At 40.1% G+C, this 26,849-nt stretch overlaps 1 long non-coding RNA gene and 1 gene segment (V, D, J or C); one reads left to right on the forward strand and one right to left on the reverse strand.

Annotated features, from left to right (window-relative positions):
* The window catches only part of LOC108407831 (T-cell receptor alpha chain constant-like), a 660,854-nt gene that overhangs the window by 578,232 nt on the left and 55,773 nt on the right, over positions 1 to 26,849 (reverse strand).
* The window catches only part of LOC108393916 (uncharacterized), a 54,135-nt gene that overhangs the window by 19,774 nt on the left and 7,512 nt on the right, over positions 1 to 26,849 (forward strand). For 8 of the 9 annotated variants that reach the window (XR_005061120.2, XR_005061119.2, XR_005061122.2 and 5 more), the window contains exon 3: positions 26,608 to 26,818. This is a non-coding gene — a long non-coding RNA (uncharacterized lncRNA). Of the gene's footprint in view, positions 1 to 16,073; positions 16,565 to 26,607; positions 26,819 to 26,849 lie in introns of all 9 variants that reach the window. The other variant, XR_005061121.2, reaches the window with a different exon arrangement.

Genomic DNA, 26,849 nt, shown 5'->3' on the forward strand with positions numbered 1-26,849 from the left:
TTGTAAATGGAAGACATGGGATGGAATAGCTCATTAATTTTAGAGACTGAACTTTAATCTCTACATACAACCTCTTTACCTTCCCCTACTTTCTGCTTCTCCTTTTTTTATTCCATATTCAAAAAGAATTACTTAACTGCTAATAAAAGTTACATAAATATAATGTCACATTTGAAGTGTTTTGATCAAGGTGTCCACTTTGCAACCACTACCCCAATCAATGTATCAATTTTTTTTTCACCCTGTAAGTTTCCTTGTGACCCACTGTAGACAATGCCTTCCTTCCATCCCTAACGCCTGACAGCCACTGGTCTGATTTTGTCACCATAGATTAGATTTTCCATTTTCTGTTATTTCATGTACACGAAATGTTATAGTAGGTACTTTTTTGTGTTCGGCTTCCTTTTTCAGAATAATGCTTTAAAAAAAATCATCCATGTGGATTGATGAATCATCACTTAATTTTTGTTGCTTAGTATTTAATTTTATGAATTACTAGTTTATTTATTTTATTTTATTTTGGTATCATTAATCTACAATTACATGAAGGACATTATGTTTACGAGGCTCCCCCTTCACCAAGTTCCCCCCCACATCGCCATCACAGTCACTGTCCATCAACATAGTAAGATGCTGTAAAATCACTACTTGTCTTCTCTGTGTGGCACAGCCCTTCCCGTGCCCCACACACACACTATACATGCTAATTGTAATGCCCCCTTTCTTTTTTTCCCGCCCTTATCCCTGCCTTACCACCCATCCTCCCCAGTCCCTTTCCCTTTGGTAACTATTAGTCCATTCTTGGGTTCTGTGCTTCTGCTGCTGTTTTGTTCCTTCAGTTTTCTTTTGTTCTTATACTCCACATATGAGTGAAATCATTTGGTACTTGTCTTTCTCCACCTGGCTTATTTCACTGAGCATAATACCCTCTAGCTCCATCCATGTTGTTGCGAATGGTAGGATTTGTTTTTTTCTTATGGCTGAGTAATATTCCATTGTGTATATGTACCACATCTTCTTTATCCATTCATCTACTGATGGACATTTAGGTTGCTTCCATATCTTGGCTATTGTAAATAGTGCAGCAATAAGCATAGGGGTGCATCTGTCTTTTTCAAACTGGAGTGCTGCATTCTTGGGGTAAATTCCTAGAGGTAGAATTCCTGGGTCAAATGGTGTTTCTATTTTGAGCATTTTGAGGAACCTCCATACTGCTTTCCACAACGGTTGAACTAATTTACATTCCTACCAGCAGTGTAGGAGGGTTCCCCTTTCTCCACAACCTCACCAACATTTGTTGTTGTTTGTCTTTTGGATGGTAGCCATCCTTACTGGTGTGAGATGATACCTCATTGTGGTTTTAATTTTCATTTCTCTGATAACTAGTGATGTGGAGCATCTTTTCATGTGTCTGTTGGCCATCTGTATTTCTTCTTTAGAGAACTGTTCAGCTCCTCTGCCCATTTTTTAATTGGATTATTTGCTTTTTGTTTGTTGAGGTGTGTGAGCTCTTAATATATTTTGGATGTTAACACTTTATCAGATCTGTCATTTATGAATATATTCGCCCATACTGTAGGATAACTTTTTGTTCTATTATTGGTGTCCTTTGCTGTACAGAAGCTTTTCAGCTTGATATAGTCACATTCGTTCATTTTTGTGTTTGTTTCCCTTGCCCGGGGAGACATGTTCAAGAAGAGGTCTCTCATGTTTATGTCTAAGAGATTTTTGCCTATGTTTTTTTCTAAGAGTTTTATGGTTTCATGACTTACATTCAAGTCTTTGATCCATTTCGAATTTACATTTGTGTATGGGGTTAGATAGTGATCCAGTTTCATTCTCTTACATGTAGCTGTCCAGTTTTGCCAGCACCATCTGTTGAAGGGACTGTCATTTCTCCATTGTATGTCCATGGCCCCTTTATCAAATATTAGTTGACCATATATGTTTGGGTTAATGTTTGGAGTCTCTATTTTGTTCCATTGGTCTGTGGCTCTGTTCTTGTGCCAGTACCAAATTGTCTTGATTACTGTGGCTTTCCAGTAGAGCTTGAAGTTTGGGAGTGAGATCCCCCCCCCCCCACTTTATTCTTCCTTCTCAGGATTGCTTTAACTATTAGGGGTCTTTGGTGTTTCCATATGAATTTTTGAACTATTTATTCCATTTCATTGAAGAATGCTGTTGATAGTTTGATAGGGATTGCATCAAATCTGTATATTGCTTTGAACAAGATGGCCATTTTGACGATATTAATTCTTCCTAGCCAGGAGCATGGGATGAGTTTCCATTTGTTACTGACCTCTTTAAATTCTCTTAAGAGTGTCTTATAGTTTTCAGGGTATAGGTCTTTCACTTCCTTGGTTAGGTTTATTCCTAGGTATTTTATTCTTTTTGATGCTATTGTGAATGGAATTGTCTTCCTGATTTCTCTTTCTATTAGTTTATTGTTAGTGTATAGGAAAGCCACAGATTTCTGTGTATCAATTTTGTATCCTGCAACTTTGCAGAATTCCGATATTAGCTCTAGTAGTTTCAGAGTGGAGTCTTTAGGGTTTTTTATGTACAATATCAAGTCATCTGCAAATAGTGACAGTTTAACTTCTTCTTTACCAATCTGGATTCCTTGTATTTCTTTGTTTTGTCTAATTGCCGTGGCCAGGGCCTCCAGTACTATGTTGAATAACAGTGGGGAGAGTGGGCATCCCTGTCTTCTTCCCGATCTCAGAGGAAAAGCTTTCAGCTTCTCGCTGTTCAGTATGATGTTGGCTGTGAGTTTATCATATATGGCCTTTATTATGTTGAGGTACTTGCCCTCTATACCCATTTTGCTGAGAGTTTTTATCATGAATGGATGTTGAATTTTGTCAAATGCTTTTTTCAGCATCTATGGAGATGATCATGTGGTTTTTGCCTTTCTTTTTGTTGGTGTGGTGAATGATGTTAATGGATTTTCGAATGTTGTACCATCCTTGCATCCCTGGGATGAATCCCACTTGGTCATGGTGTATGATCCTTTTGATGTATTTTTGAATTCGGTTTGCTAATATTTTGTTGAGTATTTTTGCATCTACGTTCATCAGGGATATTGGTCTGTAGTTTTCTTTTTTGGTGGGGTCTTTGCCTGGTTTTGGTATTAGGGTGATGTTGGCTTCATAGAATGAGTTTGGGAGTATTCCCTCCTCTTCTATTTTTTGGAAAACTTTAAGGAAAATGGGTATTATGTCTTCTCTGTATGTCTGATAAAATTCTGAGGTAAATCCATCTGGCCCAGGGATTTTGTTCTTTGGTAGTTTTGATTACTGCTTCAATTTCGTTGCTGGTAATTGGTCTGTTTAGATTTTCTGTTTCTTTCTGGGTCAGTCTTGGAAGGTTGTATTTTTCTAGGAAGTTGTCCATTTCTCCTAGGTTTCCCAGCTTGTTAGCATATAGGTTTTCATAGTACTCTCTAATAATTCTTTGTATTTCTGTGGGGTCCGTCTTGATTTTTCCTTTCTCATTTCTGATTCTGTTGATGTGTGTTGACTCTCTTTTCCTCTTAATAAGTCTGGTTAGAGGCTTATCTATTTTGTTTATTTTCTCAAAGAACCAGCTCTTGGTTTCATTGATTTTTGCTATTGTTTTATTCTTCTCAATTTTATTTATTTCTTCTCTGATCTTTATTATGTTCCTCCTTCTGCTGACCTTAGGCCTCATTTGTTCTTCTTTTTCCAATTTTGATAATTGTGACATTAGGCCATTCATTTGGGATTGTTCTCCCTTCTTTAAATATGCCTGGATTGCTATATACTTTCCTCCTAAGACTTCTTTTGCTGTATCCCACAGTAGTTGGGGCTTTGTGTTGTTGTCATTTGTTTCCATATATTGCTGGATCTCCATTTTGATTTGGTCATTGATCCATTGATTATTTAGGAGCGTGTTGTTAAGCCTCCATGTGTTTGTAGGCCTTTTTGCTTTCTTTGTACAATTTATTTCTAGTTTTATGCCTTTGTGGTCTGAAAAGTTGGTTGGCAGGATTTCAATCTTTTGGAATTTACTGAGGCTCTTTTTGTGGCCTAGTATGTGGTCTACTCTGGAGAATGTTCCAAGTGCACTTGAGAAGAATGTGTATCCTGTTGCTTTTGGATGTAGAGTTCTGTAGATGTCTATTAGGTCCATCTGTTCTAGTGTGTTGTTCAGTGCCTCTGTGTCCTTACTTATTTTCTGTCTGGTGGATCTGTCCTTTGGAGTGAGTGGTGTGTTGAATTCTCCCAAAATGAATGCATTGCATTCTATTTCCTCCTTTAATTCTGTTAGTATTTGTTTCACATATGTTGGTGCTCCTGTATTGGGTGCATATATACTTATAATGGTTATATCCTCTTGTTGGACTGAGCCCTTTATCATTATGTAATGTCCTTCTTTATCTTTTGTTACTTTCTTTATTTTGAAGTCTATTTTGTCTGATGCTAGTATTTTCTCTCTGTTGTTTGCATGAAGTATCTTTTTCCATCCCTTGACTTTAAGTCTGTGCATGTCTTTGGTTTTGAGGTGAGTCTCTTGTAAGCAGCATATGGATGGGTCTTGCTTTTTTATCCATTCTATTACTCTGTGTCTTTTGATTGGTGCATTCAGTCCATTTACATTTAGGGTGATTATTGAAAGGTATGTACTTACTGCCATTGCAGGCTTTAAGTTTGTGGTTACCAAAGGTTCAAGGTTAGATTCTTTACTATCTTACTGTCTAATTTAACTCTTATGGAGCTATTATAAACACAGTCTGATGATTCTTTATTTCTCTCTCTTCTTATTCCTCCTCCTCCATTCTTCATATGTTGGGTGTTTTGTTCTGTGCTCTTTTTAGGAGTGCTCCCATCTAGAGCAGTCCCTCTAAGATGCCCTGTAGAGGTGGTTTGTGGGAGGCAAATTCCCTCAACTTTTGCTTGTCTGGGAATTGTTTAATCCCTCCTTCATATTTAAATGATAGTCGTGCTGGATACAGTATTCTTGGTTCAAGGCCCTTCTGTTTCATTGCATTAAGTATATCATGCCATTCTCTTCTGGCCTGTAGGGTTTCTGTTGAGAAGTCTGATGATAGCCTGATGGGTTTTCCTTTGTAGGTGACCTTTTTCTTCTCTCTGGCTGCCTTTAATACTTTGTCCTTGTCTTTTATCTTTGCCATTTAATTTTTGGGATGTGTCTTGGTGTTGCTCTCCTTGGATCCCTTGTCATGGGAGTTCTGTGTACCTCTGTGGTCTGAGAGGCCATTTCCTCCCCTAGTTTGGGGAAGTTTTCAGCAACTATTTCTGCAAAGACACTTTGTATCCCTTTTTCTCTCTCTTCTTCTTCTGGTACCCCTATAATGCAGATATTGTTCCCTTTCGATTGGTCACACAATTCTCTTCAAATTCTTTCATTCCTGGAGATCCTTTTATCTCTCTCTGCATCAGCTTCTCTGTGTTCCTGTTCTCTGTTCTCTAGTCCATTAATGGTCTCTTGCATCTCATCCATTCTGTTTTGAAGTCCTTCCAGAACTTATTTTATTTCTGTATTCTCCCTCCTTAGTTCTTGCATAGTTTTCTGCAAGTCCATCAGCATGGTTATGACTTTTGTTTGGAATTCTTTTTCAGGAAGACTGGTTAAATCTATCTCCCCGGGTTCCTTCTCAGGGGAAGATGTAGAAGATGTCGAAGCTGTCTGGGTTAGTCTTGTCTGGATCAAATTTTTTTGCCTTTTCATGTTGATAGGTTCAATGGTGAGCTATTGACTCATCTGTAAGGTGGGAGAGTCAAGACTTTCCACTTGCTCCTGGCCTTTCTTTGCTAGGACAACTGTGACCCCTAGTGGCTTGTGTTGGGCAATTGCATGTAGACAGGGTCTCTGTATCTTGCCCGGCCGGTATGGAGGAAGCTCCCTTGCTGTGGGCGTGTCCAGTCTCAGGGTGCTGCTCTGCTATGGTGGGGCCCCAGCAGGGTAATGGACAGGGGGCTGTTTGGCTGTTTACCTCTATGAGGGGTCTCAGAGTTGTTGCCCAGGGTGTTAGTGTGCCCAGAGTTCCCCGGAATTTCCAGCTGCTGGACTGTGACCCGGGATGTTTCTGTCCAGCTGTGGGGTCCCTGTCCCTTTAAGACTTTCAAAAAGCACTCCATTTTCTTTGTCACAGGGGTGCCGGCTTCGGGATCCGCTCACAGGTCTTACTGTCCTGTTTCCCTAGTTTTCAGCACCCCATGCATGCACTGTGTGTCTGTGCTCCAGTGCGGATGGCTGGGGCTGGTGTATAGCAGTCCTGGGCTCCCTCCCCCTCCCCACTCTGACTCCTCTCCTCCCGCCAGGAGCTGGGGTGAGGGGCGCTCGGGTCCCACTGGGCCAGGGCTTGTATCTTACCCTTTTCACCAGGTGCTGGGTTCTCACAGGGGTGGATGTAGTCTGACTGTTGTCCTGTGTCTTCTGGTCTCTCTTTTAGGATTAGTTGTATTTGTTGTATTTTCAAAAATATATATGTTTTTGGGAGAAGATTCCCACTGTCCTACTCACACCACCAACTTGGCTCTGCCTGAATTACTAGTTACTCATTATCGTCTTTCTTCTGTCACTTCAATCTGCTGTTGAGCCCATCTAATGAATATTTTAGTATTACAGTATTCAGTTCTAGAAATTTGTTCCTATACTTCTGATTTTCAATTGCCTACTGAGATTTTATTTCTGTTCACTTAAAAAGGACATTCCTTTATTCAATTTCTAAAACAATTTCTTTATAGTTTGCACATATTTATTACATCTGCTTTAAAATACTTGTCTGCTAAATTCATACTTGGAGCCATATCAGAGAGTTTCTATTTGCTTTTTGCTTTACAGTGAATCATATTTTCCTACCAATGCTTGGTTGTACGATGAAAATCAACTGCTATGGTTCTATTTGTGTATTTTAACTTCTTTAGTAATGAAGAAATATTATTTTTCTGTTTGTCATCCTAAACTCTTATAAATAAATTAGTCAGTCCAAATCGTTGAGCATTTACTACATGACAGTTTTAAGCTGGGTCTGATGTGGTGGAACAATTGAGGAAGGATGGTGGAGACCATTGCATATTTGGATCAGAGATAAGCAAAGGTGTGCTATTGCTAAGTCAGAGTCTGCCAGGCAAAGCTGAAAATCAACCAGAATGAGCACTGGGAGAAGGGAAGTCATTCTAAAATGCAAATATTTCTCAGTGACATTTCACAGAAATAGATATTTAAAACTTTGGGGTCTCTTATCCTTTTTACTACTTTCTAGTGACAAGCTGCAGCAGAAGAAAGAGAGGTTACCATTCATTTTCAGGCAGGAGTACAGGCACAGAGGTAGATCACATGTCTAGCTCATTCATGTAGTAATTTGCTCTGGTATTTGAAACTGATATTTATGCGATTCTCCATAAAATTTGTTACCTCCATGCAATTTCATGATTGCATACCATAAATTATACAGTGATCAAGAAATAAATGTTATGTTAGAAATGATCTTAAGAGCCTGACCAAGATTTTATATTTATGTGGAAGCAATTGAATGTCCCTCAGGTTTCTCAGCCTTCATGGCTGAGCCTTCAGAACGTGGCCCAGAGCAGCCCAGGGCTGAGTGGGCCTTGGGCCCAGCGTCAGCTTTGAGCAGAGTCTCCGAGGCCTAGGCGTCTCTGGGGCTCCACTGCACACAAGTCGGTGCTTGTGGGACGGGCTGGGAGGCTGTGGTGTGCAGTTTGCTAGGCTGCCTTTGTCATGAGTGTGGCGGCTACTTTGCCGTGGCTCTTCCCTTCTCCACCTTCAGTGATGTCCTCCAGAAGATGGGCCCTTCCCCAGGCTCCTGCCTGTTTCTGTGTGAGGGAACTCAGCCTCTGAGGGCCTGTGTAAGGGCAGCACGCCACCCCTCTGGGACGATAGAGGACTGAGGACTGCACTCCACTGCTTGATATAAATTCTGGGCACCTCTTAAAAACACAAATCAACACAGTAAAATTCATCCTCAGTATTAAAATGACCCTCTGAACTTGATTATTTCTGTTAGAACTAGCATGAGGTGATTTAGCGTGTTCTGTATTCTCAGATGAGAAAAAAATTACATAGCCTTGTGAAGTCTATAGACATCAAGTGGACATAGTCTTGAAAAGTACCAGAAGATGCCCAAAAGGCAACATATTTGTTTGCCTTCACTCTTCATCCATATCTAGTTTATGCCTCCACAGTGTAATCCAATGGAAGAGGCAGGAAGAATCTACTTCGCTTCCAGTTCTAAATCAGTAAGGCAGCTAATGATTGCAGCTAAGGCGATAAGAAATGGGAAGCCCTGTTGGGGACGGCCTTTGTCTTCTCACATGTTTGTAGGCAGAATGGGAAAGCACCTTCTCCCATGTCTGAATGCAGCATGGGAAAGCACCAGCTTGAGAGCAACCGGTGCAGTCCTTGGAAGTTATCTGCCCACAAAAACATATCTTGTCCTCGAAGATGAGCCAAGACTCCTCACTCTGAAAATAGGGAGACCTTGAGGATGTGTGAAAACACTGCCCCTGCTTACCAGGCAGCTTCTAAGAAAATCAACAAGGTGTTCTGGCCTGCCCCCCCACCCCCCCACCCCCTGAGAAGGGAAAGATGAGTATAGCACTTGGCTGAGGTCCGAGAAAGGCAGTATAAAAATAAAGGTGTTGCGCCACATCAGGGCTGCAGTCATTGTCTGTCTGTCTGTGTTGTTTGTGTTTTTGGTTCTCTCATTTCACCCAAAGAAGATGAGCGGCACGTTACATCTGGCGCCCAACATGGGGTGTCCTCTTAGAGTGCGTTGTACATATATTCAGCTCCATGTCTCCCTTTCAGACTGTTCGACTTTGATGGCAGGCACCGTCAAAGCCCAAATTAGAGATCTGAGCAGTCCTTCCCTGTTTGTCTGAAGTAGGATACAGTGAAGACTTGTGCGTTAAGTCTAGAAAATAGAACGAAATAATGAAGTAACCGAGATGCTTACCATTTAGAAAGGCGTTCTTATTAACTTCCCAACAGGCTTGGAAGAGCTTGGAGACAAAAACAATAATTTGAGCTGCAAAAAGGCTTTATTTAAGGCAAAGTACACCCTCAAAGAAAAGGGAGCATGGGCAGCCTGAGACAGGAGGCTCGCTTAAAGGTTTAGAACTCATGTTTTTAAAGGATTTCAAGAATGGGGTAAAGGGCCAAGGGAGCATAGGCTTGACATGTGGTCTCATGATGTGTATCTCTGGTGAGAGACATTATGTCACATTCCATAGTTAGTCCTCTAGATATTCTGCAAAATAAACAACACAAGGAATTAATTGACCCTGTTTTTCTCCAAGATAATGGTTTCCCTCAAGCAGTGGGGACATATCATTTAGGACTGCTTGCTTTGCCTTAAGATAGGGTCACTTGTTGGCCAATTACCAGAAAATATGTTAGCAATCTTATCTCCTAACTCCCTGGTTTTTAGAACAGAATCTTGGCCTTAACATGGAGTCCCTCCTGTTCTTACTATACATTTTGTATCTCAGCATTTTTAATCACAGGAAAAAATGAACCATGATGCGTGTCCCATATCCATGTTCTATCTCAACAGGACATACCACGATAAATGTGGCACACATTTATCGTTCATCAATATAAAGCATTTTATTATATATTGAAAGAAAAGAGGACGTATTACAAAATAGAGTGTAACATGTGAACTTTAGTGATAGGTTATGAGATTTCCAAGAAATTTCATATATATAAGGTCCTACCCTCCCAGGCCTCTATGAGCACAGCCTCACTATCTTAGGCTGCTAGCAGTAATCTGTGGTGAAAATTTTTTAAATGCTGAGGTTACAAAGAAGACCATATATGTCTGAAGTGTGCAAACTACAACAACCTAAGAAATACAATTCCTATGCATTCTAATTTAATTGTTTGGAGGATCTTCTAATTGGAATTGCTATGGCAGAAAATTCAGGGCAGCAAGTGCTTCCACTGAGTTTGTTTGTAAAGGAAATACTGAGATAAAAGAATGGATTACTTCTCTTTAAAATAGGAAATGAAGAAAGATACCAATCAGGACCCCAGTGAAAAAAGAAAACGAAATAAATAGAAGGGGGAAGGTATCACTTTTAAGTGCAGGGTATTGACACTTACCAGGGCTGCTGGGCTGCATAAATTGTCCCAGTGGGGAGACTGGGGAATCAGAAAGAGTCTGGCTCAGAACCTGGTGGGGTCAGGAGCAGAATGGCCCAATTCCCATCATTTTTTGATATGCATTTTGTGTAAGTGAGTGCAAAGCAGTATCTGCCTGCAGGCTCCAGGTGAGGGAGCTGTGACCATGAAAAAGTGTGTTGAAGGCCCCCACTGAAAGGCCTTGGGTGCAGATGGGACTTGCCACACGGTAGGCCAGGGGCCTCTGTGTCTCTGCAGTGACTGTGGCCTCCAATGTGCTTCCCCAGAATTCAAGTTCTCAAAAGAATTCCTTGATGGGAATTTTTCCTAACTCTCATTACTAATGAATATAATAACATCTGCCATGTTTGACTTTTTCTGTATTTCATCTCAATGGATATAGTTCTTGAAATGTTGGGCATCATACTTATTTATTGCAATGATTGTTACATGATGGCATCTATCTTAGATAACAGAAGATGATAATTATTTTGTGCAGTGCCAAGCAGTAGACTCTTTATCCTTTCTGGTTTATATTACCCTTCTGAACAAATGTGAGTAAAAGCATACACTTAAAAAATACATACACTGTGGTGTTTGCACCCTTGCATAAAGAAACTGCCCTACATGCAGGCAATTGGCCTTCCCTCTGGTTTTGAAGTGTGGGAAAGAAAGTTTGCCAGAAAACATCTTTCCCCCCAAATGCCACAGTAACTGAAAATAAACCATCTGAGGTGTCTTCCTTTGAATCTCTCCTAACATTCCCTATTCAAATCCCAACAATCCAGGGAGAGCTCATCTGAGTGTTACATCAAAATGTAAATTAGGGTATAAACCACTCCATTTAGAAGCTGACTTAGGAAATGGATAAGGAATAAATAAAGTGTAGGAAGATTTTGGAAAGCAATTCAGTGACAAATATGAGGCATTGGTCGGGGGCAGAGGAGTGTTAGCAGGTCACAGAGTAACATGAGGGGTGAGTAAACAGCAAGGAAAGCAGACAGGAGGCAGGAGTTAGAGGGTCAGGGACTGAAGGTCTAAAAACAGAATGTCGACATGGCCCAATTCCACTACATCTGGCCCTAAGTTCATATCTTTTATCAAGGACGGCAAGTCAAGACAAGTGAAGAAAGTCTGCAAGATGAGCTCTGCTGCCATGACTGAATAAGGCTTGTTTCTTTCTGAAGCTGCATCGGGGGTGAAGGGCCCGTGGGTGTGGCTGCAGCCTGAAGACAGAGAGAACAAGACAGGCCCTGTGACTGGGGGAGTGATGGCAGGGCTAGACTAAGGGGTACTGATCTACACATGTGTGTCATCTATCTATCTATCCATCCATTTGTCTGTCTCTGCATTTATATATAAACTTAGAAAAAAGCATTGCCCTGACTCTTCCCACGGCGACCCTATTGCTGTTCCATTACCCATGGTACAGCCTTAGTATCCCGCAGGGAGCCTAACAAATGACAGAACTTATTTCTACTAAAAGCTGAATGAGTAGCCGAAGGGAAAATTCCTGGTGCAACAAAGGCACAGAATATGCACACATCAATCTTCAGGAGGCAAGTCACTCTCCTGGGCTGCTGGGAGGAGAGGAGAGCTGGATGTTGATGAACCGTCCCCATGTGTTCCATAGTCTGCCTTGGGACTTGTAACGCAGAATCCATTCCTCTCTTCACCCCAGGCTGGAGACAGATACTCCTTCACCCAAGGAGATAACTTAGTATCTCCTGTGAGTGACTCTTGCTGATCAGAGGCAGGCTCTCTGCTATTCCACAGTCCTCCCCAAGTTTTGATATGGCTTCTCTTGGTCTGAACATCTATGAGGACACAAATAAGCAGAAAACAAATGAACAAATAAACAGAAGCAAGTAAAGTGTGTCCTCCACACACTGAATAGATGGTTAGGGACCACATACAGGAGTGTCGTTAACAGTTCTGGTGCAAAAACAAATGAAGAGACACACAGTGCTGGTCTGAAGCGAGTCTGCAATCCCAGGAGGCCCTGATTAACTCTTCCTCTAGCACTGATTGTAATGAGACACTGTGCTTTATGCCAAGGGCTCTCCTGCCCCTTGTTTGTCACACTCTCTGGCTCAGCCCTCTGGGATATTCTTCCTCTGTTATAGTTTTGGCCACATGTTAAGAGCTATGCCTTTCCTGGGAGATAAAAGAGTTTTCTGAGCTAATTCTCTGCATGAATTATTTTGAATCTTTAATAAGCACAGTTTTAGTCAAAGCAGCTTCTGGCCATAATTCTTTCAAGAGATTAGTTGTTTTCTTATCTCTTTGACTCCAGTAAGACTCATATACTTAATAACATATTATGAAAGTTTTTATAAAATTATATATATATAAAACACAGATTGATAAAATGCATCATTTTCTGTGTAAGAAATGTTAAAATCAGCATATTAGAAGAAAATAAATGGTAATTTTTAGTGCTGCCTCACATAGGGAAATTCAACAACTCAGATGAGAATTAGGAAACTTCTCCTGACTTTCCTGAACTAACTGTTTTCATTCAATCTAACTGCTTAGGAACCTGTGATTTATTTTAACTCAAGATATAGATATAAGAGCTGAGAATCTCAGGGAAGAGTGCTGGTTTACACACTGTGCTCAGTATGCAGCATTGTTTACAGAGGCAAGTTTCCATTAGAGGGTCTCAGCGGTGCCACCACACAGCCCGCCCTCTTCCTGTCTGTGGGTCCTGGGTTTCCTAAGCCTCTGAGCAGGTGGCTGTCTTCATGGGGCTCTAAGGTTTTTGTTAAGCTGCCCCTCTCATTTCTATAACTGTGGGATTCTAAAAGAGCACAGAAGTACTTCGCTGAGTCTTCCGGTTGCAAGGAGGAGATGGTGAGGCTGATAGACTTTTTTGCCTTTTGAAAGTTGACAGAGTAGCCACCCTGCTTTGCATTTGAATAACTAGAATGCTGTGTAATAAGCAGAACCATCTCTCCACTGGCAGGCTGCTTGTACCAGTACAAATAATAGACATTCGAACTGGTTTCATATGTGCAGGGCAGGGTCACAGCTTCTCCTTCTTGCGCTGTTATTGTAGCCTGAGCTTGGGTTACTCTGTCAGCCATGCTGGATCCTGTGAAAAGAGAAGACAGGGTTGGCTCTGAAATGTCTCAGGGGGTTCATGAGGACTGCATTAGTTTGCTACAGTGTGAAATATATTAGTTTGCTACACGAGGACTAAGAAAAGAATCACATAGTGTTTCACTTCCCCAGCTCTCTTCCCTCTTAGGACCCCCACCAGTTCCAGTTAGAACTTGCATAGTTCCGTCCTTGTGTCCTAGGAGGAGGCTGGGGTCCCATGTCTGGACACACGTACTGAAGGCAAAGGAAGCTATGAATGTCCACAGCAGGCCAGGGCAGAGCATGATCAAAGTTCTTCCCTTGGTTGAAATTTCTTCTGTTCTCACTCCAGTCCAGACACCAACCCTTCTCTGATGCCTGAGTGTAGAGTAGCTGGGCTATTTGAAGTTTCTGTCCCAGACAGGAAATACAGTTCATAAGTCGGATGTTACACTGCTCTGCTCAGAGACTGGAACATATACCTCACCCCAGGTCTTGGATCGCCTTTATGTTTTTTCTGCGGTAATATCTTTGAAAAATACCATTTGTATCTAGCAAGGTACCGGAATGAAGTTTAATTATCCTTTTGATATTGAAATCTCACTGAATGCTATTTTGATCAGAGATTATATTCTGAATGATTTAAAGCCTTTGAAATTAATTGAGGCTTGCTTTAAACCAGAATATAGTGAATTTGGATAAACAATCCATGTGCATTTGAAAAGAATATGTAGTCTGATGTTTGTGGGTAATGTGTTCTATAGATGTTGGTCATATTCCTTTTATGTTTCTACTGAAACATATTTCAATATGTTTCTACAGTGATTAATGCCTGCCACTATGGTTGTAAATTTGTATCTTAACTTCTTAAGTCAATAAATTCCACTAGTTAAATTTTACTGAATCACTCTCTTATTTGTGTTTGATATGTTTTGTAGCTCTGCTATTGGGTGCATATAGAAATAGAATTGTTCTGTCTTCTGGTAGATTGTCTGCTTAATCATTTCAAAGTATTGCTCTGTACTGTTTTAATGTTTACTCTATCTGATATTAATGTAACTACTTAGCTTCTTTTTGTTAGGGACTCCAGCTGTCTAGTTATCCGTATCAAAAGAATGAAGTTGTATCTCTGCTTACCAAATTCACTTGAAATGGATTAATGATCTCAATGTACAAACTAAAACTATAAAACTCTTAGAAGAAAACATAATTGTAAATCTTTATGACCTTGAGTTAGGGAATGCTTTTTAAAACATGACCTTAAAACACAAGCCCTTAAAAAAATAAATTAGACATTTTCAAAATTAAAAATACTCTTGCTTCAAAAGATACTTTGAAGATAATGAAAAAGAACCCACAGAATGGGAGAAAGTATTTGCAAATCATATCTGCTTAGGGTCAACTATCCAGCACATATAAAGAACTTCTGCAACTCAACCATAAAAAGACAAAATGACCCAAGGGAAATTTTAATTTGAATAGTGGTTTAACTAAGGTTGCTTATGGTAGTGGGGATGAAGGTGAAGGAAATGTTCCTTTTCAGCATATGTCCTTTATACAATTTTATTTTGTACCCATGTGTCTTTATTACCTATTCAAAAATCCAAGAATAATTTGTATTAATATTTTCAGTACTCTTAGCTCTCCATTAGAAATATTACTTTTTTGCCTGATAAACGAGTTGGTAAGCTTTTCTTCTCTGAGTGGAACACTCTTTTTTAAAAAAAGTTATTATTTTCATTTCCTGAAGGAACACTTGGAAAAAACAGAGAAAATTCATTCTGCTGCTGATATATATACACACCTGTAAGATATGAAGGGATTGGTGGTATGTTTGGGCAACAACTCAAAACTCTTGAGTAGTGTCACTGAACCCTGGGTGTACACTGCCATGAAAATTTTTTCCCATTTTTTCTGGGAAGCAGAAATGCATCTAAGGACAAAGGCAGAATAGAGTTCAATGTTGCCATTCCCTTGTCACCCTGCTGAATCTTCAGCACCAAGAACAGTGTGTGGCACATAGTAGACATTCAGTCAATATTTGTTGGAAATAGAACATGTAAAATGCAAAAAAGCGTAGCAGGAATTCCTCTGATAGCTACTTAAATTGTACCTTTCATAACCAAGCATCCACACTCTGAAGATAGACTGTGCGAGGAGAACGGGCATAAATATTACATGAAAAATATATTTTATATGTTAAATTGATGAGTTAGGCATATGCATACACACCTAGATTGAAATTGCTCATAGTAAATGATTATCTATGGGAAAAGAAATTTGGAGTGACTTTAATTTTCCCTTATTTTTTATATTCTCAAAATTGTCCAAAAGGAGCATGTGTTGATTTTATAATAATTTCTTTAAGTCAAACTTGTTTTTCTTTAAAGGCCACCATACTGTTATACAGAATCGTTTTAGATCCCCTTGGCCGCTGTAGGATTTGGGAAGTGTAGATTTCAATGAGAGCACCTCAAATACCCAAGTTATCTTTACAATTTACACATCTGCTTGAAAAACCACTTTTCCTCCTCTAGAACATGCTGGAGTTAATGCAAATTGTTGTAACTCTTCTTAAGTGATTTGTAACCAAAAGTATTATAATCACAAAATTAGATCTCTGCATTCATTTCAAGTTGGAAACAAGCAATTAATGCAAGCTGTTCTAACCCCAAACCTGGTCCAGGACAAAGAATGTGGCTGGGCCCCCGCTGCAGGCTGCAGGTGTCTGGAGGGCTGAGCTGGCTGCACAGAGTACAAGGCTGGTCTCCTGGCTGGGGGCTGTGACAGGCGAGGAAACTTGGTAAATGTTTTGATTCAAAAGCACTGTGAATCTTCCGTCCTGTTTTTTCCAGTCACACGTGAACAGATCCCCACCGGCAGAGGAGGGTCTCTCCTGCTCCTTCGTCCCCCAGAGAGAGTTCAGAGCCCGTCTGCATCACTGCAGTTGTCAGCAGCCATTTCTCTCTGCTGACAACCAGGACTGGAGGACTCTGCACCACGTGCTTGTTTGAGCCACTCGCCACTGCTGAGACACTGAAGACGGACGGGTTCCTGGGTCATTTTCAGAATTTACATTTCCTTTCTAGAGTATTTACAGGAATCCTGAGGAGAACCAGGTGAACCTCTTTTCCCTCTGCAGACTTGTGATGGACCTTTCCAGAAGCACCTGGACCTACAGTATCAGCATCTAAGACAAATTGTGAACAGATAAAAATATTAATGAGAAATATATTTTTTGCAACCTTCTTCAAAACGACGCCTAGTGGAGAAAAGCATATGAATCAATATCTTCACAGGTAAATGCCCTGGAGGTAAAGGACTGAAAGAAGATCATCTAACGCAAGTAAGAATGGTGGCTCATGCAGCCTAATGTGGTCTGGCGGTGGTGATCAGCCACGTCATCTCTAGAAATACAAAGAAGTACACCTGAGTCCTACAGTAGGGCTCTCCTAAACTTAAGTATCACAGCTTTTCTGAAAGTCATATTACTACATGAGATTCTAAAAAATGTTTTTCAAATTAATGGTAATTTATATAATTAACATAAAGATACTGTGGATGTGGCAAAAATAATCTACCTTTGAGAACAGCCCTCTCCTCTTTCAGCTCTACTCTCAGCTTTAAGCTGCCCCTGAGGTCCTGCAGCACAGAGACCATCTCCTCTCCTCAGGCTCTTGCCCCTCCCGCGACAGGAGATGCTGTTCGTCCTCCAGTGCTGGCTGGGCTCCCTGTGTGGGCAGGTGGGCTTCTCCGCTGTCTTGGTCCAGCTTTGTCTTAGCCTGCCCCTGTGCCTGGATCTCGGGTTTAGGATGATCTCAGCACTCACGCCTCTCCTCTCATGGTGGCCAAACCCTGTCGTGTTTGTTTCAGGATCTTGGGAAAGAGAATGTCCTGCCTCTCCTTCATTGGTAGCAGAATTACTAATGGTGCTAGGATGCTCATATCTAAAGGTTTTCCTGCCCCTACCCTAAGGTAGAGGGCTTTTTCCTTGACTTTCTCTCTGCTGCAAAGGATGGAACCTGTGCCCTCAGGAGGGGGGTGATGGTAATAGAATTTGCTGTCAGCTCTTTATTCCCACCCCCCAACAATTTCAGGCTTTCCTTCATGTGAGAGACTGATCTAGGCAAGGTGTGGGGATCTGTGCTTTCCTGTGGTGACAGCCCACCAGCCTCTGCAGACCTACACCAATGATATGAGTCCTTCTGTCACCCACTCTGCCTCCAATCATTTTTGTGAACATAAGTGGAAGTTTGTGAAAATGGCCATATCAATGAGTGCAAACCCCTCTTTTTGTGTCTGTATCTCTGGCAGTTCTATATTGTCATGAGAGACCTCATTCAATCTTTTAACTGATTTCTTTTTTTTTTTCTTGTAAGACAGCCAACACCCCTTTACCTCTGTTCAGCTAATGTGCCAGTCCATATGCCTGTAGCTTCTTGGCAAGGCTGTTCTTCATGGGAATTCAGCCTACTTGGTTACCCTGACTTCAGGACTCTGATAGGTTGTAGAAAAGTTATAATTTTGTTGTTTATCTAGTTTACATGACAGGGTGGAAGCAATACTCTTTCATGCTTTATATACCCTAGGAGGCATTGGAACTCTATCTGTTTTCTTTTTCACCTGACATTTTGATAAGAAATTAACCATCTTTGTCAGCATTCACTGTGAAACAGAATCTACTGCAAAAGACATTATCACTGTCAATCGCAGTTCATGAGTATAAGGGCACTACTCTACCTTCTGCTGTTGCATTTTGACTTCTGCAGGTCACTAATCCCCTTTATTAAAAAGTTTAACTGATTTATGTTTTATTTTTAAGGGTCTCATAGAGACTAGTGCCTTTATTGGGATTTTGTTGATGGAGGAACGGGTAAGCTCCTGAGGGCTTTGTTACTCATTCTGTGGCTTCAGCCAGGTTGTGATTCATGGGAGTGAATATGAACTCAGTAATGGAAACTCCCAAGGAACATTGCAAAGCTGGAGAATCAGATAATGGTAGTTCATTCTGGTCCAAATGGGTTCTTTCTGGGACTTTTATAAATGGGTCTTGAAGCTGAAATTATGAACACTAGGGATATATCCAAGGAACATCCTTCACATTATTATTCTCCCAATGATGCCTAAACCCACTAGAGAAACAACAGACACACAGAAACACATTGCTGCAAATTCTACCAGCAGTTTGGTAAAGTACAGTGGGAAAGGAGGAAGTGGAGATACCTGTCCTTTTCCTCCAGCCATGAAAGTCATTCTTCTTAGATACCATCACTCACCCAAAGTTAGGAGAACAGTTATTCCTACCACTGATCTCATAGTTCAAGCACAAGTCTTCCAGGCCTCAGAGCTCAGGATCTGCATCTGATTCTCTGTTGGGGGAGGTTCCAGGACCTAAACAGCAGCCAGTAGCGCAGCCCCACACCAGGCAGCTTTCAGTCTGGGCTCCCAGCCATGCCCCAGCCAAAGGCCCAACAGTCTCCTGTGTGGGTCTACTCCTGCCCCAAGTCTAAATGTTAATTTAGAAAGAGTGTAAGAATGTTTTTCCCATGTCTAGTCTTAGTTCAGAAGCTTTATGCTGAAGTCATTTTTGAAGTTTAAATTTAAATAGTCTATGTCTGAGTCTGAATGAGTAAACTCATTCACAGGAGATTAACCATCCTCCATATGTGGTAGAGGACAAAACCCACCACTGATTAGCAGTTTGACGCTGTATTGAGTGGTTATGAAATGTTGAGGGAAGAAGAGAATCCGATCCATATTACCAGCCACAGCAAGTATGTCTCAGGAAGAGTAATATATAAGTAAATTTAAAAAATTAGCAACTTCCTTATGGTTAAAAAAAATTTATCATAAGTTAAAAAGCAAATAACACTGTGCAAGAAAATAATTGCAGTGTACATGAGAAGATGACTTCATAGCTGTACATTTTGCAATGTGCTCATTCTGATGTGGACAGGTAATATTAAAATCCCGTGGAAAAGCCCAGCTGCCTGGGACCCAGGTCTCCCACACTGGGTCTTTAGCACTTTCTGAATGGACATGTTGGACGTCTCTGGTCTTAATACAGGAACTAATGACTTGAACGGTATATCCCATCCGGTATAACTCCCATCCGACCTGGACGCTGCTTCTACACATTTTCTCATCTCCCTGCCCACTCCTCAGGCTGGCACACCCCGAGGACTCGGAGGGGAAGAGGGGAGGAGGAAGGAAGGAGCAGCGATTTGGAAAGAGAAGTGAAATGAAATGAAGCCATTTTACAAGAGAATGGAAATAAACATGGAGGAATTTCTCTGGTTATTGTTCAAAAGCAGTGATTATTAATGAAATGGGATATAATAAGATTAAAAGTACCCTTCTCTGCTACAGTAAATAGCCTCATTACTCCACTATAGGAACAAAAACTATTAATCACCCCTCTCTTTTCTTCCGTGAGGGGTCAGCTCCTTGCTCTGCATCTGGGAAGGAGGTCCTCCTATCCCTGAAGCTGTGCCCACACTCAGTGTGAGACGGTGAAGTACCGGGTCACGGAGGGGGTGAAACCAAATTCTTTGCACAACTCAGTGATCGCCTCTCCCTCACCTGGAGGGAGCGTCGGTGTGCAACTGTAACAGCCCCCTCTTGTGGTTGTGCATGTGAACCCCTTCCTCAGAACCGGGAACCCAGTCAGTCAGCAATCTTTCCAAGTTTATGCGTCAGGGTTAAAGATAAATACCTCGTATGTGCTGCCTCCCTCTAGAGCAGGGCTCCGTGAGGAGCTGCCAGCACAGTACTCTCGGTTTAAGGACTGAATTGTTTTCAGACACTTGGGGATTTTACAGCAATTTCTGTCATGTTTTTCTCACAAAAATAGTTTTAAAATACCCCTCAGTTAATTCCTTCTATTCTCCTTAGTATCTTGTACATCCCAGGTCTGAAAGCAGTTCCCAAAGCCCACATCATTCATTGTTTACCATAGGATTTGGCACAGACTAAGCACTTAATAGTAATTGGTTGGGTGAATGTATTAATTAATATTTACTGGGGGATACATGGAATGACTCTCAGAATTATCCCAAATAAACTCTTCTAATTTTCTGGAAGACAAATTGAACAAAAGTATTAAGCAGTAAAAATCAATGCCAAGATTAGAGCTGTAGGCAAATTTCAAATAGATCAGCAAGTCCCCTCATCCTCTGAAAAAAGAAGAATTTACAAATCTAAGATAGGGAAAGACTGGTTGGCATGGTAGTGTGTGGCCATAATTAATTTAATAAATATTCTTTGTGCACCTATTGTGTGCCTGATTATAAAGTAACTATAGTAATTCAAGGCTTATGTAAATAAATAAATTAAATTAATACTGGAATTGCTAAAAGAAATATGACAGCTAAGATGCCATCCAGGTATATAATGTGAAAGGCAGACCAACATTACAACTTTGTATCTACTGTTCACTATTGCAGTGTTCAGATGGCTAGAGAATCCAACCAAATCCAAGGAACAATAAATATTGTGCTACTTCTCAGTTTTTTAATTGTTTCTATGTAACAGCTTTGTTGAGATATAATTCACATAGCACACAATGAATATACTTATAGCATACAATTCAATGGTTTTTAATATATTCACAGAGTTGTACACCCATCACCACAACCAATTTTAGAACCTTTCATAATCCCCAAAGGAACCTGTACCCATTAGCCATTTCCCCCAAAAGAAACCCCTTCTGGGAAACCCTTAATCTTGTCTCTGTCTTGGTCCCTTGAGCTGCTATAACAAAGTAGTATGACTGGGTGGCTTACAAACAACAGAAATTGACTTCTCACGGTTCCGGACGCTGGCAAGTCCAAGATCAATGCACCGGCAGATTTGGTACCTAGTGTGCACCTGTTTTCTGATTCATAGATGGGGCCTCCCTGCTGTGTCCTCACAGGATGGAAGGGGCAAGGGACCTTTCTGGATCCTCTTTTATAGAGGACTAATCCCAGGGCTCCACCTCTTAATATGATCACTTTTGAAGGTGAGGATTCAATTTAGGAATTTAGGGGAAACAAACATTTAGACCATAGTGGTGTCCATAGATTTTCTCATCTTGGACACTTAACGTATGTGGAATTACACAGTGTACACCTCTTGGAACTGACTTTTTTCTTTAGCATAATGTTTTCAAGGTTCATCGATGTTGCCCCATGTATCTGTGCTGATCTTTTTATTTCTCAATAATATCCCATTTATGGATATATACATTTCATTTATCAATTCATCAGTTGAAGGACATTTGGTTTCTTTCCGCTTTTTGGCTATGAACATTCATGAACAGTGTTTTCATTTCTCTTGGGTATATACCAGGATTGGGACTGCTGGATTATTTGATGCCTCTATGTTTAATGGTTTGAGGAGCTTCCAAATAATTTTCCAAAGAGGCTGCACCATTTTACACACTCATAAAAATGTGAGAAGGTTCCATTTCTTTATATTGTCATCATACCTGTTATGTTTAGTCTTTTTGATTAAGCAGTCTTAGTGGCTGTGAAGCAGTATTTTCCTGTGTTTTGGACAGTATTTCCTCAACAGCTTACAGTGGTGAGCATCTTGCCATGTGCTTATTGGCCATTGTCATATCTTCTTTGGAGAAATATCTATTCAAATATTTGACCCATTTTAAACTGAATTTATTGTTGAGTTGTGAGAGTTCCAGACATAAGTCCCTTGTTTGACATAACGATTTGCAAAGACTTTTTTTTCCATTTTGCTGGTTGGCTGTTCACTTTCCTGAATATATTCTTTGAAGCACAGAAGTTTTACTTTTGATGAAGCCCAGTTTATCTGTTTTACTCTGTCACTTGTACTTTTGGTGTCATATCTAAGAAGCCTTTGCCTAATTCAAGGTCACACAGATTTATTGCCACGCTTCTCCTAAGAGATTTATACTTACAGATCTTCTAATTGTCTTTGACACAGCTGGAGGTAGTTTTTTGAATATGGTATAAAGAAAGAGTGCAGTTTCACTCTTATATGTGGACCTCCAGTTATTTCTGCACCTGTGTTCAAAACACTATACTTTCCCCATTGAATTGTCTTGGCACCCTTATCAAAAATCCATTGACTGTAAATGTATGGGTTTATTTTAGACATTTAATTCTTTTCCATTTATCTATGTGTCTATCCTTACTGAATCTTGTTGTATGAATATCTTCACACTGAAAAGTTAGTGCCGAAAGTTCTTCTAAGAATTATTATCAGTTTGCAACCTTGCTTGTACCTGTGAGGGTTTCAATGAATCACTCTTTCCATTACTTGATATTACTGTTTTTTTAAAGTTTAGACTTTCTGGTGGATGTGTAGCAATATCTCACTCTTTTTATTGTTCCACTGGTACTCAAGTCAATATTATTGAGGCATAAATTACATGCAGCAAAATGAATCCTTTTTAAATGTTTTGAAATTCAGTGAGTTTTGAAATATTTACAGTCTCATGGAACTATTGTGTAAATCAAGGTATAGAACAATTATTTCACCACAAAACATTCTTCTGTGCCCCTCATTAATCTTCCCCAAGTCCAGAACCCAGACAACCACTGTTCTGCTTTGTCAATATACATTAAATTTGTCTAATCTAGAGTTTCAAACAAATGGAAACAGTGTGAACTCATGTCTTCTGGCTTCTTTTTCTCAGTATGTTTTCAGAATGCACCCATGTTATCATGTATATGTGTCTCATTCTTATTACTGACTAGCATTCAGTTCACTTATTGACAGACATTTGGGTTGCTGCCAGTTCTGGGCTGTCATGAAGAAAGTTGCTATGAGTATGTGAATGCAAATATTTCTTTAGTCATTTATATTTCTTTTGGATAAAATCCCACGAGTGCAATTGTTGGGTCATGTGGCGTGTGTATGTTTAACCTTTAAAAAATGCTAAAACATTTTCCAATGTGCTGGCATAATTGTACATTCTTAGAAGCAACATAATCAACTCCATGTCCTTGCAAAAACTATGGTCTTGCAGTGTTTCTCAAATGCGCTTGGCCTTCTTAGTTCAGGAATTCTAGTGTCTCAACTAGCTTAGCTTGGGAACTCAATAAGGATGCTGTGAATCCACACTATAGCACCTCAAGTTACATTCTACTGCCCCCCCTCCACCCACGAATCCAGAAGATAAAAGCAGGACCATAGTGGGCTGCCTCACTTTGATTTGCAGGTACTGCATGATTCATTAGCTCTCTCCAGAGATCTCTGAAGGTTAAAGCACCCTGATTAACACTCTTTCTCTTTGTTTATTGTGGTAATATCACATACCTTGTCTCCATCTATTAATCACCACTGCCACCCCAAAATCCTGCTATGCCAACAGAAGTCAGAAAAGCAGCTTATATGGCAAGATCCTTCTTTTGTGTACACTCCTGTCCCCATCATCTTCATCCTACAGAAACTGCTTCCAACACCATTTTAAAGATTCCAGTGACCTACTCAACAGTAAGTTTCTTGATGCCATGGTTAAAGGGAGTATCCTCTGGGATTCCCAAGGAGTGGTTATAAGCATACGATCAGATGACACTGACAAGTTCAATATCAACACTCCCACTTCCCTGAATTTCCCAATTTCTTCCTCTATAAGATAGCAGGAAACATCTGCATTCCAACCTCATTAGCCATAGGCCAATGGAGCTTTTACTATCCCTAGGTCCAGAGAGTATTTGGGAAGTAGGGCATATTGTAGATATGGTAAAGGAGATGATCATATACAGAGAACCAACCTGAAAGATGCTGCAGTCTTTGGAGAAGTGACATGACCTACTCAAAGAGATCCTTCAGGAAGGGCACAGGCATAAGTACTCTGACCTCTTTTGGATTTCTACAGTGGGCTCCACATTGACAGAAATGCACAAAATCCAGAAAGAAAAGGAGCCATATTTGTATTGTCCATTCAGAGAAGTCTCCTGAAGCAGAAAGCAGAGAGGACAAAGACGGAGAGAGGATATGAGAGGCAACTGAAATGCTTTCAGCTGATGGTCTTTGTCTAACTGTCTATTCTTTCGCTCATACCACAGTTTTAATTTCAGAGGCCTAATAGTGGAAAGAAAAAGTCCTCCTCCTTGCTCTTCTTCTTTCTGACTGTCTTGAATATTCTTGACTTTTTTCCCACATATATTCCAGAATTGGCTTATTGTGTGTATACCCACACAAATGCTATTGAGAACAATGGGGATTTTATTGAATTTATTTGCCTTATGTGACAGACTTGACATTTCTGCATTATGCATCTATCTTCTAACTCATGAGTATGGTGTAGTCTCCCATTATTGATAGCTTAAATTTGTTTTATTTATGTTTTACAGCTTTCTGTCCTGGGGTCTTGTAAATATTTTCAAAACATTTATTCCTAAGTATTTTGCATTCTTATGCTATTTTAAGATTATTTTTAAAAATTCGTTTGTAATTTCTAGTTGCTTGTATATAAAATATATAATTTTAAATATTACATAGCTGAACTGTTTTAGTAATATATGCAATATAATAAATAGATTACTTTGGATTGTCTATTAACATAATCATATCTGTGATTAATGTTATTTATATTTTTGGATTTCTATTTATAAAGCTTTTGTTTTTTTCTCTTTCTTATTATACAGGCTAGGACCTCCAGTACACTGTTTAATAGAAATAATATTATTTGGCTTTGAAAGGAAGCATTCAGCATTTCATCGTTAAATTTGGTATTTGCTTTAGTTTATAGAATATACCCTTTACCAGAATGGGGAAGTTTTTATTTTATTCTTAAATTGCTAGGAATTTATTTCTTTATTATGAGTGAATGTTGTGTACATCAAATACTTTTGTGTAACTATACAAATAAAGTATGTCATCCACACATAATAAAGAATTATGGAACACATACAGGATTGTCATATCCAGTTCTACTGCAAAAGACAATGAAGAGCAACACATAGTGTTGGTCTGAACCAAGTCTGAGATCCCAGGAGGCACTGGTTAAGTCCCTGCTGTTGTCCAGTTTGATAAGACTCTGCTTTATACAAGGAGCTCTCTTGCTCATTGTTCTTCACTTTCACTGACTCAGCCCTCTTGGATTTTCTTCTTCCATTTTCCTCTTTGGCCACATGTTAAGGGCTATACCTTCCTTGGGGAATAAATAGATTACTCAGCGCATTTCTTGCCTGGGTTTCTTAACAACCAAATAGTTACTGAATCTCTAATGATCATACTTTAAGTCAAATATACTTTTGGCTATATAGCACTTTCAAAAGATTACTTGCTTTCTTATCTATACCATTGCAATAAATATACATAAAAATTGATTTATGTACTCATAAAATTTTTCTTAAAATGTATCCATACATAAATATGTAAGTTAATAAATTATTACATTTCTTAGATTTGTTATAATCACCATGGTAATAAAAGAGAAAAAATTATTGATTGTAGTCTTATTTCATAACTAAAAACCCAATAATTCAAGATAAGAATTATGAAACTACTGATTTTTCTGAAATAAATACATTCATTCAACCTGTTTAGGAACAATTTGAGAAGCAGTTTTTACTAAACATAAACATAAGACCTGAGACTCTCAGGAAGGAGTGCTGCTTTATACACTCTGCTAAATATGCAGCACTGTTTATAGAAGCAAGTTTCCATTAGAGGGTCTCAGCGGTGCCACCACACAGCCCGCCTTCTTCCTGTCTGTGGGTCCTGGGTTTCTTAAGCCTCTGAGCAGGTGGCTGTCTTCATGGAGCTCTAAGGTTTTTGTTAAGCTGCCCCTCTCGTTTCTATAACTGTGGGATTCTACGAGAGCACAGAAGTACTTCACTGAGTCTTCCAGTTTCAAAGAGGAGATGGTGAAGCTGATGGACTTTTTTGCCTTTTGAAAGTTCACAGAATAGGGACCTTCCTTTGCATTTGAATAACTAGAATACTGTGTAATAAGCAGAACCATCTCTCCACTGGCAGGCTGCTTGTACCAGTACAAAATATAAGTACTCCAGCTGGTTTCATATGTGCAGGGCAGGGTCACAGCTTCTCCTTCCTGTGCTGTAATTGTAGCCTGAGGTTGGGTTACTCTGTAAGCCATGCTGGATCCTGTGAAAGGGAGAGAAGACAGGGTTGGTTCTCTGACATGCCACAGAGGTGTACATTAGTTTGCTACACAAGGACTAAGAAAACAATCGCAGAGTGTTTCACTTCCCCACCTCTCTTCCCTCTTAGTACCCCCACTAGTTCCAGTTAGAATTTGCATAGTTCTGTCCTTGAGTCCTAGGAGGAGGCTGGGGTCCCATGTTTGGACACACGTACTGAAGACAAAGGAGGCTATGAATGTCCACAGCAGGCCAAGGCAGAGCATGATCAAAGTTCTTCCCCCGGTTGAAATTTATCTTGTTTTCACTCCAGCCCAGAGACCAGCCCTTCTCCGAGTGCCTGAGGGCAGAGTAGCTGGGCTATTTGAAGTTTCTGCCCCAGAGAGGAAGTACTACTGTTCATAAGTCGGATGTTACACTGCTCTGCTCAGAGACTGGCACATCTACCCCAGCCCAGGCCTTGGTTTGCCTTGATGTTTTTTCCATGGCAATACATCTGAAAAATGACTATTAGATCTAGCAAGGTACAGAAATGAAGTTTAATTTTATTTTGAT

This window comes from Manis javanica, chromosome 8, assembly GCF_040802235.1.
Source record: "Manis javanica isolate MJ-LG chromosome 8, MJ_LKY, whole genome shotgun sequence".
Classification (NCBI taxonomy): Eukaryota; Metazoa; Chordata; class Mammalia; order Pholidota; family Manidae; genus Manis; species Manis javanica.